The 15576-nt window shown below is 35.0% G+C and overlaps 2 long non-coding RNA genes across 3 annotated transcripts; both read left to right on the top strand.

The window, feature by feature from the left end:
• Positions 1–2050: 2050 nt before the first annotated feature.
• Positions 2051–3556, top strand: LOC148714241 (uncharacterized). Of its 2 annotated transcripts, XR_015976875.2 has the most exons (3): positions 2051–2347; positions 2539–2630; positions 3465–3556. It is a non-coding gene; the product is annotated as an uncharacterized LOC148714241 (long non-coding RNA). The 2 variants fall into 2 exon arrangements; XR_016400063.1 differs by lacking the exon at positions 3465–3556 and having other exon boundaries at positions 2539–2945.
• A 212-nt stretch (positions 3557–3768) lies between these two features.
• LOC148714240 (uncharacterized) lies at positions 3769–4854 on the top strand. The gene is made up of 3 exons (XR_016400062.1): positions 3769–3908; positions 4375–4535; positions 4643–4854. It is a non-coding gene; the product is annotated as an uncharacterized LOC148714240 (long non-coding RNA).
• The last annotated feature ends 10722 nt before the right edge of the window (positions 4855–15576 follow it).

The raw sequence follows: 15576 nt of genomic DNA, 5'->3' as shown, positions 1-15576 counted from the left end.
TTGTTCTTCCTTCTTCTTCTCTTTCCCCGCACTGGTGCTGCATCACTATCTCAGCAGTTGAGTCGTCTTATTGATGCAGTGGAGAAAAAGAGTATAGTGTCATCTAAGATAATTGATTAACCTGGATGTAGTATCGATGAGGTGATGGGCCTAGTGCATGCGATGCCTGAGATGGTAGCACAGCTTGAATTGCTTCTGATTGCTGCTGAGGTGCTCCTTAAAAGAAAACATCGAGAGATATTTGTGGCCCTCCAAGATACCTATCTTTAGATTGAATGGCTCAAGCGAATGTCAAACCTACAGAAGTAGTTGTTGATGTATTATTATGGTGATATGTTTCGTAGTTTTAATTATGAACTTCTATTGCAGAATAATGGTGGACTATATGTATTTGTGTTATGTTTGGATAATGTATCATAGATGCTATTGATTTTATGGATATTATAGATGATATGTGTTGGTATTTTTTTATATTGTTTGTATTATTTGTATTATATGTTTATATATCATTTGTTTTATTTGTTATGGATGTTTTATTCTTTGCATAATATTTTTTCTAGAGGTATGGGTAGCATTGACAATAGTTCTGAGAAAAATTATTCCAACGAAGATGAGATAGTTGATGATGGTAATTTTTATGTTATATAACTGCAACTATTGGTACGGTTACTGAATATTATACAAAATATATTGAGAAGGAGATTTGTAGGACCTTATATCAAACCAGATGTAGATTTGTATCGGGGATTTTATATGACAATCTAGATAGATGCTAACAACAATTTCGAATGGAAAAATATGTATTTATTGATCTGTGCATGGAATTGAAAGTCAGATATGGTTTAAAAACTTATAGATATATTCTATTGAGGAGACAATGTCCATATTTTTGATGATTCTAGGACATGGATTTAGGAATAGGATGGTTCAAAAAAGATTACAACAATCCGGAGAAACAGATAGTAGATATTTTACCCATGTTTTAAATGTTGTTTTAAGAATGTCCAAGCATACTATTAGCTTGGTTGATAGAGAGTTCAAGAATATTCTAAGTAAAATCCGCGATGATAGTCGTTGGTAGCCTTATTTTAAAAACTACATTAGAGCAATTGATGACACCCATATACCAGTGCAAGTTTCTCAATCCAAACAAGTACTATATATTGACCGAAAAAGGATTCTTAGACAAAATGTCACTACAGGAAAAGAGGTTTTAATGACGCTTTTTTGCCGACGCTTACTACAAGCGTCGGCAATTTCCCGCAGAGCGCCAAAAATAGCTGACGCATTTTAAAAGCGTCGGTAATATACGACGCTTCTTAGTGTTGTAGTAGAGTTGCTCTAAGACGACGCTTATTCGCGTCGTTGAAAACCAAATACCCATCAAAACCTGCGTCCGCCCTCCTCCTCCATCCTCGATCGACATATCAAGCCCTCCTCTGCCTCCTCCTCCCTCCTCTCCGGCACCGACCGTTGTCCCATCCTTCTCCCTCCTCTTCGGCGCCAAGCGACGTCCTCTCCTCCTCCCTCCTCTGGGGCGCAACCTCCTCTCTTACTCTCTCCTCTGCAGCGCCGACCGGGAGAGTCTTGAAGGTATGATTGTTCTTCCCCTTTTTCGAATCCATTGTTTTCTTTCGGTTTGATCAGATTGTTGATTGAATCCCTCTTGTGTTTGATCATTTGGGAAGAAACCTTTTGTTGGATTTTTGTTTTTGTGGATCCGTAGAAGGTATTGGATTAGGGTTCTCTCCGGCGAACTGGACCACGCTATCTAAGAGAAGAGAAAAGAGAGAGGCCTTGGGTCACAGACTCAGTATTTTCTTTGCCGTTTCCATAGCCTTTTTTTTTTCTTTCACCTTTTTCTTTTTCTGATTCACGGTTTTTGTGAGTTTTGTGTGATGCGTGTGCGTGCGTGCATGTTTGGTGGGTTGTAATAGGGGGGAAGGGAGTGGGTTGGGGTTTGCTGGTTACAATACTGAAATCATAAATTTCTTTTTTTGTGTAGTCGGTTGTAGTAGGGAGGAAGGGAGTAGGTTGGGGTTTGCTGGTTACAATACTGAAATCATTAATTTCTTTTTGGAACTGTCTTCCCTAAATAGGTTAGCCATCTGTTTATGTTTGTAACTTATATAATTCAATGCAGTTGTCATCTTCTCTTTGGATGGTTTTGCACGGTTATTCATAGTTAGGTATTAAAAAAGACTTTATATAGACTAGTAATATCTTGCTGTCTTTGTTCTGATTAAGTTGCTTGTGAGTGACAGGCTGCGAAGTGTATAATCTAGGGACTGGGAAAGGAACATCTGTGCTGGAAATGGTGACAGCATTTGAGAAGGTCTCTGGAAAGGTACCACTGCTTCTGTTTGCGATAATTTGATCAAAATGGATGAATCATCTCTTATTTTCCATGCATTGAATAAAGTAAATCAATACAGTATCCGAACTTGTGCTGCTTGTTATACAAGTATTTGTAGTTTTTTTTAGATTTTTTTTGGTAACTTATGAATTTGTAGTTACTAATCCTGGAAATTCTTTCAGAAAATCCCACTGGTCATGGCTGGAAGGCGGCCTGGTGATGCTGAAATTGTTTATGCATCAGCTGCTAAAACAGAGAAGAAGCTGAATTGGAAGTATGTGCACAATTGTAGTATTAGTAGATTGTTACAGACATATGCATACATGAATTTGTGGCAAATATATTTGTTCCCATTTTTTTCATTCCTTCTTCCATTTGTTCATTTTGGGTAGTCATTTAATTCACTGCAACCCTAAGAGTTCTTTGACTGAACATGGGAATTGTCCTTATTGTAGGGAAAGGTATAGAAGTTAAATGCTTTCAACTTTTGGGGTATTAGGATGATGTTTCTGATTCATCATTCTGATTAAACAATGTTTCTGCTGTTCAAAATGAGCTTACTTTGGTTCAACGAAATGTGATTTTGGTATTGGACTTTTGGGGTTTATCCATGATCCAGAGACAGCCTTAGTAATTAATTGCTGGAATTGATCTCTTGAGTTGTTCAAACTATTTGAGAGGTATACCATAGTTGTACTTTTTATTGGTAATTCATGAGCTTGTGCTTGTCAAATAATGTAGTTGGTCATGATTGCAATTACTTTTGGGGTTTATCCATGAACCAAAGACAGCCTTAGTATTTAATTGCTATAATTGATCTCTTGGGTTGTTAAACCTTTTTGAGAGCTATATCATGGCTGTGCTCTTGATTGGTAATTCATGAACTTGTCCTTGTCAAATGATGTAGTGGTCATGATTGTTGTTTCTGGTGCATAGTGTTTAAATTACTATGGCATAGTGGCAGCTATTTTGAGACTTCCAGCTATATAGAGGTGACATACTGTATATATGCTTCATTCTAATAAGGCCTCTAAGACTATTGGTCTACACATCATGCTGATTTTCCCCCTTAATTTCGTGATTCTTAGACATGAATTTCTAAATGCAGGCAAGCAAAAAGATAGCCGATGCAAAGCTTGCAAAAGATTTCCAAGCAGTTCTGAAAGAGTTTCAGAAAGCTCAAGCAGTTCTTCCTTCGAGGGACTGATTTACTCACTCAGCTCTTATTAGGTCTCAAGAAGTCGTGAATAATGATTGTCAGTCATGTGTGTTTGTCCTTTTTTTTTGGTTGTGCGAAGCTATTTAACATAAATTTGATGTATTCTCATGAATTTTCACTAGTAAATAGTAGTTTTCATAGTAATTGGTGTATTTTCAATGCTGAATTTCTGCATATTACAGTATCAATACATGATACATTGCGATCTTTGTGCTCTGCTGATCATCTGATTGCTGTAGCCTGTTTATTTTTGTGCAGCTATACTGCTAGAGAGATAGATGTTAGTGCTGATAAAACATCTGAACAGCGTGCTCTGCTTGTGGAATCTAGAAGGTAAGAGGTCTTTCTATTTTAATCCTTTGATGCATAATGATTATATAGTTGAGTCTGTTTGTGAAATTGCCATGCTTGGCACAAAAGACTGTAGTACTGATATTTAAACACTTCTAGATGCTGTGCCAGGATCTCTCGCACATGCGACTTTTGAATTTCTTGCATTGTTTTATAGATTCATCTAGTTGACCTTGATATGACATTTTTCCATCATTTTTTGGAATCCAGCTGCCTGAGTGCAAAATTCTGTATTGTCGCTCTTTTTCTTGACATCATCAATGTTTACGAGCTCAACTTTCCCTTTTATGAATTTTTGATTATCGTTCGCTTGATAGTTTTGAGATTGCTACCATCTATTCTTAGATAGAAATTATCCCCCATTGGCTTCTTCCCTGGCATGCGTCTCTGACAATTCTCAGCTGATGTTGGAAGTTTGTATTTTAATTTTAATTTTGTGGCATTGTAGACAAGAGGTATTGCTACTGGACAATGAAATTGTCTTTAATGAAGCCATCATTGAGGAGAGAGAGGAAGGCATGCAGGAGATGACTGCTCTCCCTCCAATTAAAAGTCATGGTTCAACATATTCAAATCCAAAATACTCACACTCAAACAGCTCAGAGCAAGGTGCTGGAGTTCATAAAAGGGCGTCAGCCATTCCATCAGAGAGTTTTCTAGAAGAGAAACAAGTAAATAAATTAATTTACATATATGGTTTTCCCTTTTTTTTGCAGATTCCTGAGACTTCAAAAGCTCATAGAGATGATGATGATGGAGCTGAATCCCGTCCTTGATACCTTCTAGACTGGTTTTTATGGAGTTTGATATGTATATGTTTCTTATTTTGCAAAGTACATTGTAATTCTAAGATATGACAATTTAAATATTTCGAATGATTTGAATGTTTGTGTCAATGTAAATGTAATACAGGTTCATATTGTTATAATGTGTTTTTATAATTTACATTCGTATTTTTATTTTTTTAAAAAAATAGCAATCCCGACGCTTTAAAGCATTGGTAAATAAAAGTTGTGGCATAAAGCGTCGGTAAAACCCTACGCTAAAGCGTCGGCAAAAATACATTTGCCGACGCTTTAAAGCGTCGGCAAAAACCCAAAACTGCGCATGCTTTGGGCTTTCCTGACGCTTTAAAGCGTCGGCGAATGTATTTTTGCCGACGCCTTTTTTAGCGTCGGAAAAGCCCTGTTTTTGCCAACGCTTTTCCTTAGCGTCGGCAAAAACTTTTGCCACTCCGATATCGCCGACGCTTTTGCGACGCTTCTGTTTGCGTCGGAAAAGATGAATTTTCTTGTAGTGTGTTATGGCCTGTTGTGATTTTGACATGCGTTTCACCTTTGTTTGTGCCAGATAGGAGGGTACTGCTCATAATGCTCGTATTTTTTTAGATGTTTGAGGATGATAGTGTTATTTTGATGATTAACAAGCAATTATCTAGAGCATGCTATAAGTTAAATTGATACTTCATTTATAAGTTCATTACTCTCAGTATATTTGTTTAATTGAAAATGGATAAATGGCCTTGTTCATTTGGATGAATCTAACCTTGAGAATGCAGCAAAGTGTGGTTTGAGTCGACCTACAGATTGATTGGGTCGACCCCGGTACATCAAGAAGTCATCTGGCACACTCCTGCAAAAATGGCACAAATGAACAGTGAGTTGGGTCGACCCAAGGTAAGCATGAGTCGACCCAACCTCCAAAGAACCTCAAAACACAACAGAAGAATGCTCTCTGGATTTACTGAGAGGGTCGACCCACACAGTGGTTGAGTCGACCCAAGCTTGAGTCGACCCAAACCCTGAGAGGGTCGACCCAAAGGCAAGACAGAAAGACAGACAGAAAATGGTTCTCTGGAATTACTGAGAGGGTCGACCCAAGAAGAAGTTGAGTCGACCCAAGTGAAATTTGAGTCGACCCAAAGAATGGTTGGGTCGACCCATGGGAAGAAAGGCTGAAATTGAGGTTTCTGTGGTTTCTGAGAGGGTCGACCCAAGGAATGTTTGAGTCGACCCAAGTGAAGGTTGGGTCGACCCAAGGACAGGTTGAGCCGACCCAAACACGGGCTGAACATAACGGCTAGTTGTGCAGAAATGCTTTTTGGACTTCCAACGGCTATAAACGGCTAGTTTCTTCAATCCAACGGTCAGAAAGGACTATTTGGAGGTTGGAGAAGTATTTAAGAGGGAGTATTCATCAGAGGAAGCAAGCTTTTTGGGAAAATACATCAAGTGCATTCAAGAGAGAACCCTAGCAAGGCAAGCTTCATCAAGAGCTTCATTCAACAATCAAAGAAAGGGATTGAGCAGTTTCAAAGAGGCATCAAGAGCTCCATCCTCCCTTGAAGAGTGAAGCATCCTTGACAAAGAAGAGCAAAGCCACTTCAAAGCGATAAATACTTTCTAACTCTTCTTTGTAGTTCATATTGTTTTATATGCTCATTTAGGAGTTTGAATCTTTTCTTTTTATTTGTTAAACACTTTGTAAAGGTTCGTTGGTGAGCCCGCAAAACCAACATAGGTTTTTAGTGAGCCCGAAAAACCAAAGTGTAAAGGTTCGTTGGTGAGCCCGTAAAACCAACATAGGTTCGTTGGTGAGCCCGTAAAACCAACAAAGGTTTTTGGTGAACCCGGAAAACCAAGTGTATAGGTTCGTTGGTGAGCCCGCAAAACCAACAAAGGTTTTTGGATTGTGAGCCCGGAAAACAATCCAACTGTAATCCGCGGGATTATAGTGAATTCCCAAGGGGACGCTTGGGGAGTGGACGTAGGTGCTAAGGAGAGCACCGAACCACTATATATTGTTGTGTTTGTGTTGTGCTTGTGCTTACGTTTATTCTTGCATCATCTTCTATCTTTGCACTAGTTTAAATCATTCAAATAGTTTAAGGAAGCATCCACCGCACTTAATTAAGAAAACGATTAAAGTACCAAAATTTAGAAGAAACCAATTCACCCCCCCCTCTTGGCTTGTCACCTTGGGCAACAAGTGGTATCAGAGCAAGGTGCTCTAATAGTACTCATTGATCTCACAATCAAGACTTAAAGATCATGACAACCTAAGTGGGATGTTCTATGAGTGAGGGACAATTAATTGATAGACCACCTCTATTTAATGGCACAAACTACACATACTGAAAAGCTAGGATGAGGATATTCATTCAAGCTTTAGACTATGAATTATGGTACATTGTTACTAGAGGCCCTCACTCACTCTCTCACACTATTAATGAAAAAGACTTAGCACAATTGAATGCTAATGCTATGAACATACTATATTGTGCTATCCATGAAACTGAATTTAATAAAATCTCTGCATGCTTATCTGCTAAGGAAATCTGGGATACTTTAGAAAATATTTATGACAAAATTCAGATTAGCTCACATGTGCTTCAATTACACACTAACAGTGAGCCTGCAGAAAAAGATGTTGAATCTCCCAATCCGGAAGAAAGAACATCAAATGAAGAATTCGGTGATGAAAACAAGGACCCATTCCCAAACACCGAAAAATTCAAAAGCTTCCTAAAGACAAAGAAGAAGAGGAAGCAAGAAGAAAGGAAGAAAGAGATAAAAAGCAAGAAAGCCTTGACCAAGGAAGAGTCAAGCAAGAAAATGAAAGTGAGGAGCAACAATAATGATACTAGCTCCAAAGAACTACAAGAGGTAACTAACTTATGCCTTATGGCACAAGAAGATAAGGTAAAATCTGAATCTGATTTCACACCTAATGAATTTCAGGAAGAATTCTCTTATGATGAACTATTAAATGCTTTTCATGATTTGTATGGTGAATGTAGAAAATTAGCTACGAAAAATAAAAATCTTAAAAAGCTAAATCTGGAAATGTCAGAAGAAAGAAATTCTTCCGCTGAAATGAAAGACAAATTAAATTCTGAGAATGAACGCTTAAGATTAAATTCGGAAGAATTGATTCAGAAAAATCAGAATTTAATTAAAGAAAATCAAAACTTAAGTGAAGAAGTTAACCAATTGAAATCTTTTATTAACAAATTCACTGTAAGTTCAGAAAGATTAAAAACGATGTTTGAAAGCCAACATGCTGTTTTTGATAAATCAAGACTTGGCTGGATTCCTTTGCTCAATAATAAACCCCTAAAGAAAAAGGTTATCAATTCGCCAAGCAAACCATCAAATAAGATAACTTATTTCAAACATAAAAAGATTGGGCATAAAAACTTTACCTATGGTTCTAATACGAATAAATCAAATGGTAAAGTTATTACAATTAAACAGATTTGGATTCCAAAAGGAACCATATGCACTAACCCTCAAGGACCCAAGCAAGCTTGGGTACCCAAAATGAAAATATGAGGGTGTAGATGTAGGTGTGCCAAGCTACCCATGGAATAAATGAAATTTTCATACAAATGGGTGCGTTGACACATAATTAAAGATAAGTCTCAATTTATTCATTAAATCTAGTATAAGGTTTAACATTCTACTTCATGTATTGAAATTATCTTTTTATGAAATTACGATACTCTCTGCATCAAAGATTTTAAATGCCTCATATGTTAAATCTTATCTCAACGATTTTAGCATGAAACTTTCTAGTGCTTGCATCATAATAAGAAAACAATGAATGAATATGTATAACCTTCTCCTTTAAGTTTTTTAAAATCTAAATTTCTGCTCTAATATAAATGGTTGATGCTGACTTCATGTTAAAACTTTATTGAGCATAATACTTATGAAATCTTATTTCATTATTTGTAAAGGTATGAGTATAATTTATCATTATATCACTCATTCCTTATGTGATTATTTGAAATATATTATGATTTACTCTATAAGTCGCATGTATGCATCATATGTTTCAATCATAAATGATTAATGTGTCGTGATCATAATAGGAATTCTACTAAAAAGTTTTATAACAATGGATTGTTTTTTTCTTTATAAGTAATTCTCAAGACTATTCTAAAAATCTAAGATTAATAAATCTGATCTTTAAAGTGTTTCATTTAGTATAATCATTGTATCCATGATTAATATCTTTCTCTAAAATTATTTCAAATTCTACTGATTAATTGTAACATGTCATGCTTAACTTGATCATAAAAATCTTTTAAAGCATGAATATTAATTCTTTTAAACTATCACTCATAAGTCAAAATAAAATCCTAATTGCTCTAAAAGAAGATTGCTCAACTCCCTGAAACATGATTATTAGTGTTGAAAACTAAATAATAATCAAAATTTTTGATAGAAACAACTGTTTAAGATAATTTGATTAAAACTCAACTTGTATATCTTATTGATAATTATCTTAAGCAAATAGAATCTAAGCTAAATTAATTCTGAAAATAAAAAAATTTTGATTTGACCTTGATGAATCCTTCTATTGCCTCACATGCTTGTCCTTGAACCATTTTACTTAATGAAGTTATCTCTTTAGTTCAAGTGACTTGTGCTTGCTTATATTTAGGCAATCTCTTGAGTAAAGTGACTCAAATTCAATTATTATCATGTCTCATGTTGAGTCATCTAGTTAAGAAATATGTTGTATGAATGTTTTTGTATCCTAGAGAACCTAATGAATTGCCTTCAAGAAAAGAAAAAGATTTAGCTAATGATACAGGACTTATGAGCAAGAAATTTCAGCTTGAAGGACACCTCGATGAAAGATACAATAAACATCCCCTTGCAAACAAAAAAAAGAGAGATTTTCTTCAGCCAAGGATGTAAAGAATTTAAAAGATATTTGGCTTGAAGAATGCTAAATGCATTGGTAATCTAAACCCTTCTCTTGTGAGTTAGTTGAGCAAAATTAATAGTCTGAAATTATATGGTAGCATGATTAAACATTTAATTGCTAATCTTCTTGATATCATGCTTCATTCTCATGCTAATGATAATTGTTTCATGGTATGATTAAATTGAAGTTCACTTTTGCCTGTATAATGCATAACCATGAAATACACAAGTTTATGCCTCAAGTTTCTAATTCAAAATAACTTGTGATAAGCTATGAATCATTGGGCATAATGAAAATGCTGTTTGCATGATATATATTTATATGCAGCATATTAGATTAATTCTTTATTCTGCTCTTTCATGTAACTACTTGAAAATGACAAAAAGAGAGAGAGATAAAGAAAAAGAAAATGAACATTGCTCAGAAGAAGTAAAATCTAAGTAAAGGCAAATGCTTCAATCTTTAGGAAAAGCAAAACAAGCATAATATATTTGGCACATTTGTAAGACTAATATGAACATTTCTTTGGAAGAGATAAAATCCGTAATTAATTACAAGAAAAGTTTGAAGTGAACATTTTAACCCTTCTATATTGCTCATCATAGGGATGGTGTCAATGGGGAGGCTAGTGGTAGTACCCGACACTATTTGACCCAACTATTCGGTGTAGGGCATATTAGGGACGGCACAAGAGGGAGGCTAGTGGTAGTACCTCGTGCCCCTTCCAACTCCACCGGATAGGGAGCAAATAGAGTATAGAGCATAGAAAAGTAAAACCAAAAGAAATAAAGATTAGAATGTTCACTAAGTGGTTAAAGGAAGAAATTCAAAAATGAGGAAATGAATGACAAGATAAATGAAAGTATATAAAAAGCTTGTGAAAAACCAAATGAAGTTTCGATCACTTGAAAACACACCTTTAGGATAAAATCAGTGTAGAATTATATATAAATAGGGAGAGTTTATTTAAAAAGAATAAATTTTGATCCTTGACATGCTTGCTCTTAATGTTTTAATACATGATGTTATGACATAATGCATATTATGTTTTGCATGTAACATGATGTTATGAATTATGTGTTTTCAATATTCAAATAACAAAGATCTTTCCTAAATATAACTTGTAATGGTTCATGCCTATAAAATTTGATTGAAATATGTTATTACCAACAACAACATCATTTTGTTTTAATGAATATATTTTGAAAAATAAAAGAAAAGAATAATTTGAATTTGCAAATTAGGCAAAATGAATTGATTCTGATTTATCTTTTATCTTGTCTAACATTAGTACATAATGTCCTCCAATTTGTACCAAAATTCAATATGAATTACAAAGATTCTGGATGTGCTCTAATGTTCTTGAAATATGTATTTTCAATCTTAATAATTTAAGATGAGCTACAATGTAGAAGATGCATATCTCAAATTATAATCCTGAAAGCCTCCTTGAAAATTTTTATGAAATTCAGAATCTGATTTTGTATAAAAGCTTAAACTTAATTTAAAAAATGCTTCTATCATTGCATTTTTGTAACTTTCATTATATGCTTCAATGATTGCATCATTTTGAGGAATAACTCAATATGATTCCTAGATGAAAACTACGGTCTAAGAAAAATAGAATTAATTTTGATGCCTTGATTGTTTGCTCCGATACGCATCTGAAACATATCATTTTCTATCTTATAAGTTTATTAAAATTAGTCTAAATGATGCGTTTTTCAATGATCTTGATTGCAAATAAATGGTTCTAAACATATGATATTATTTTGATATTAAAAAGATTTATGGTGCTTCATATATACATTGCTGAAAAACTATGACTAAGAAATTAATATTTTGAATATACACTCCTACATAATTAAATGCTTCTATCATTAAAAAGAAAAGCTATTTTTAAGAAGAGAGTTAATGATCCTAAAGCTTAGAATATTTCAACTCACTTCAATAATTCTTATAGGAAAGAAAATGTAATTACTTTTGAAAGAAATTTGAGCTTCAAAAGAATTATTTTCTGATTAATATTTCCATACATATTCAAAAAAATAAGAGGAAATATAATTTATTCTTGAAAGATTAAAAAGAGTGATTGCTATAAATTTTGAAAAATTCTAGATCACTCTACATTCTTGATATTATAGAAGAACAAAAAAAAAGGTTTGAAAGAAAATGCATCTTTTGAGGGGGAGCTTTAAATACTCAATCTCTTTATTGAAAATTATCTTCAAACTCTAAACTCTCAAATGGAATGATTAATTAAGGGGGAGAAAGAAAATTTCAGAGTGAGAGATCATATAGAACTTAATCGTATAAATTCGCATCTAAAGATGAGACAAAGAATACTAAATGTAAAGTGGTATTAAACTTTGTGCTTCATTGAATATCTTTTGAAAGTTGGATTTCCATCTGTATTCATCGGTAAATCATTTATTTCTGAAAATTTAATTGAAAAGGATTCCATCTGTCTTAGTTTTGAAAATTTATCTTGGAATCTACTTATGAGTTCTTATTGGCTTGCACTTTGGTGTTTCAATCCTGAGCCAATTCATTTTAATTGATTTTGATGCTATGATCTTTAAAGGAGTAAAAGAAAGTTTTTAAGAGAGCTCTAAAAGAACTTTCAAAGCCTTGAATTTTATATCCTACACTGCATAAATTCATGTTTTGGTATATATGCCCCAATACTTTTATATCATGAAAGAACTTTGAAGTCATTAAGAATTAAGGATTCAACATAATCTTATGTTTTTCGAGTATATAAGTTTTGATCTTTATTTGCTCTTATACTATACTCTGAAAATTAATTAGATTGCTCTCATCTTGTTATATACTTAATATATATATATATATATATATAAAGATGTTGAGTTTTCATTCGTGCCTTCTTTGAATATTATTCTTGATACTCCTTGAAATAACTTGAAAAAGATTCCATCTACACTTGATTTGAAAAATATCTTTGGAATCTACATTTAGAGATCACTTCTGGCTTACGTCCTTAATATCTCATTCCTAAAGCCAAACACATAAAAATAAGATATCATTTTATTAGGGATCATGTGCAAAATGGAAACATATGTATTGAGCATATATGCACTGAAAAACAATTAGCGGACATATTCACAAAACCCTTGAGTGAAGATAGATTCTGCACGCTAAGGAGAGAATTAGGTATATGTGATCCTTTTTATTGAAGAAATATAAAAGGGAGCAAGTAGTCTCATGATACATTCCTCCAATTTCTAAAAATCCATGAAACATGAGTCAAACTTGTTATCTATAGATTCCTTACTCATGTATCATTGTCCCAGAAAGAATTTATAAGGATTGGAAGCAAGAAAATTTTTAGAAGCAAAAAGGAAGAGAAAAGAAAAATTCTGCACTTGGGTCAACCCAACCCAGAATAGGGTCGACCCAACGTTGAGTCAACCCAAGAAAATTCTTGAGTTGACCCAACGTCGGGATCCCACTGTTAAAAGGGGGACCCGTGAGCTATCTAGGGCACTGTTTACCCTTTGTCCTCTTCCGAAAACCTTATTTTCCACTCTCAAATCTTCTCCAATCATCTCCAAACAGTAGATTACTTCAAAATCTTGGAGAAATGGGACCCGAGAGAGCCGTAGCCAAGCGATCCGGAAGAGTCTCACGATCTTGTTTAGAGACTAGGATATGTATCTGGTTCTCATATGTATTTGGTGGTTATCATGCTTCTTTAAACTTTGATTGAGGACTATTGTATTTGCTTTTGCTTTTGATATACTAAAATGTTCCTATTTTGATCAATGAAGTTTGAAGTTTGGTATTTATTGCATCTTTTCCCCATATATACATTTTTTTTTTGATGATAACAAAAAGGGGGAGAAGAAAAGAAAGAGTATATCAATTTAAGAAAAGAAAGAGTATTTTATTTGAGAAGTAAAGAAAGAGTACTTTAGGAGAAGCAAAGATCATCTTGGGGGAGAAGTAAAGAAAGAGTATCTTAGGAGAAGTAAAGGGAGAAGTAAAGATATCTTTAGAGTAAATAGAGTAACAAAAAGGGGGAGAAGTAAAGAAAGAGTAATAAGAGGAGAAGTAAAGAAAGAAAGAGAAATAATTTGTAAAACAAATTGAAAATCATATAGGAAAGCATATACATCCAAGGGGGAGCAATTTGCAACAATGAAAATGATCAACTCAAAAATTTATATCAAATTTCAGAATTTGGTACACATAAATTCAGAATTTGGCACGCACCTCTCGCACCCCGATACATAGTCTGAAACTCATATTATCTCAAATTTTTGAAGTTTCATCGCTAATGAATTATAAATGAAAGGGAGAGCAATTCAAAGAGTCAAACTGGCAACATTTAAATGATATAGGGGGAGATTTCACAAGTATATATGAAAAACTGAAATTCAGCAGTTTAATCCCTTTTATAAACTGATTTTAAAGACAAGTATCAATAGGCTTATACTCTTTATTTTGTAATCATCAAAAAGGGGGAGATTGAGGATGATAGTGTTATTTTGATGATTAACAAGCAATTATCTAGAGCATGCTATAAGTTAAATTGATACTTCATTTATAAGTTCATTACTCTCAGTATATTTGTTTAATTGAAAATGGATAAATGGCCTTATTCATTTGGATGAATCTAACCTTGAGAATGCAGCAAAGTGTGGTTTGAGTCGACCCACAGGTTGATTGGGTCGACCCCGGTACATCAAGAAGTCATCTGGCACACTCCTGCAAAAATGGCACAAATGAACAGTGAGTTGGGTCGACCCAAGGTAAGCATGAGTCGACCCAACCTCCAAAGAACCTCAAAACACAACAGAAGAATGCTCTCTGGATTTACTGAGAGGGTCGACCCACACAGTGGTTGAGTCGACCCAAGCTTGAGTCGACCCAAACCCTGAGAGGGTCGACCCAAAGGTAAGACAGAAAGACAGACAGAAAATGGTTCTCTGGAATTACTGAGAGGGTCGACCCAAGAAGAAGTTGAGTCGACCCAAGTGAACTTTGAGTCGACCCAAAGAATGGTTGGGTCGACCCATGGGAAGGAAGGCTGAAATTGAGGTTTCTGTGGTTTCTGAGAGGGTCGACCCAAGGAATGTTTGAGTCGACCCAAGTGAAGGTTGGGTCGACCCAAGGACAGGTTGACCCGACCCAAACACGGGCTGAACATAACGGCTAGTTGTGCAGAAATGCTTTTTGGACTCCCAACGGCTATAAACGGCTAGTTTCTTCAATCCAACGGTCAGAAAGGACTATTTGGAGGTTGGAGAAGTATTTAAGAGGGAGTATTCATCAGAGGAAGCAAGCTTTTTGGGAAAATACATCAAGTGCATTCAAGAGAGAACCCTAGCAAGGCAAGCTTCATCAAGAGCTTCATTCAACAATCAAAGAAAGGGATTGAGCAGTTTCAAAGAGGCATCAAGAGCTCCATCCTCCCTTGAAGAGTGAAGCATCCTTGACAAAGAAGAGCAAAGCCACTTCAAAGCGATAAATACTTTCTAACTCTTCTTTGTAGTTCATATTGTTTTATATGCTCATTTAGGAGTTTGAATCTTTTCTTTTTATTTGTTAAACACTTTGTAAAGGTTCGTTGGTGAGCCCGCAAAACCAACATAGGTTTTTGGTGAGCCCGGAAAACCAAAGTGTAAAGGTTCGTTGGTGAGCCCGTAAAACCAACATAGGTTCGTTGGTGAGCCCGTAAAACCAACAAAGGTTTTTGGTGAACCCGGAAAACCAAGTGTATAGGTTCGTTGGTGAGCCCGCAAAACCAACAAAGGTTTTTGGATTGTGAGCCCGGAAAACAATCCAACTGTAATCCGCGGGATTATAGTGAATTCCCAAGGGGACGCTTGAGGAGTAGACGTAGGTGCTAAGGAGAGCACCGAACCACTATATATTGTTGTGTTTGTGTTGTGCTTGTGCTTAC

Source organism: Phoenix dactylifera, chromosome 3 (assembly GCF_051530095.1).
Source record: "Phoenix dactylifera cultivar Ajwa chromosome 3, Ajwa_hap1_PhDact_Kaust_v1.1, whole genome shotgun sequence".
NCBI lineage: Eukaryota > Viridiplantae > Streptophyta > Magnoliopsida > Arecales > Arecaceae > Phoenix > Phoenix dactylifera.
This window is presented reverse-complemented; position numbering and strand designations above follow the sequence as displayed.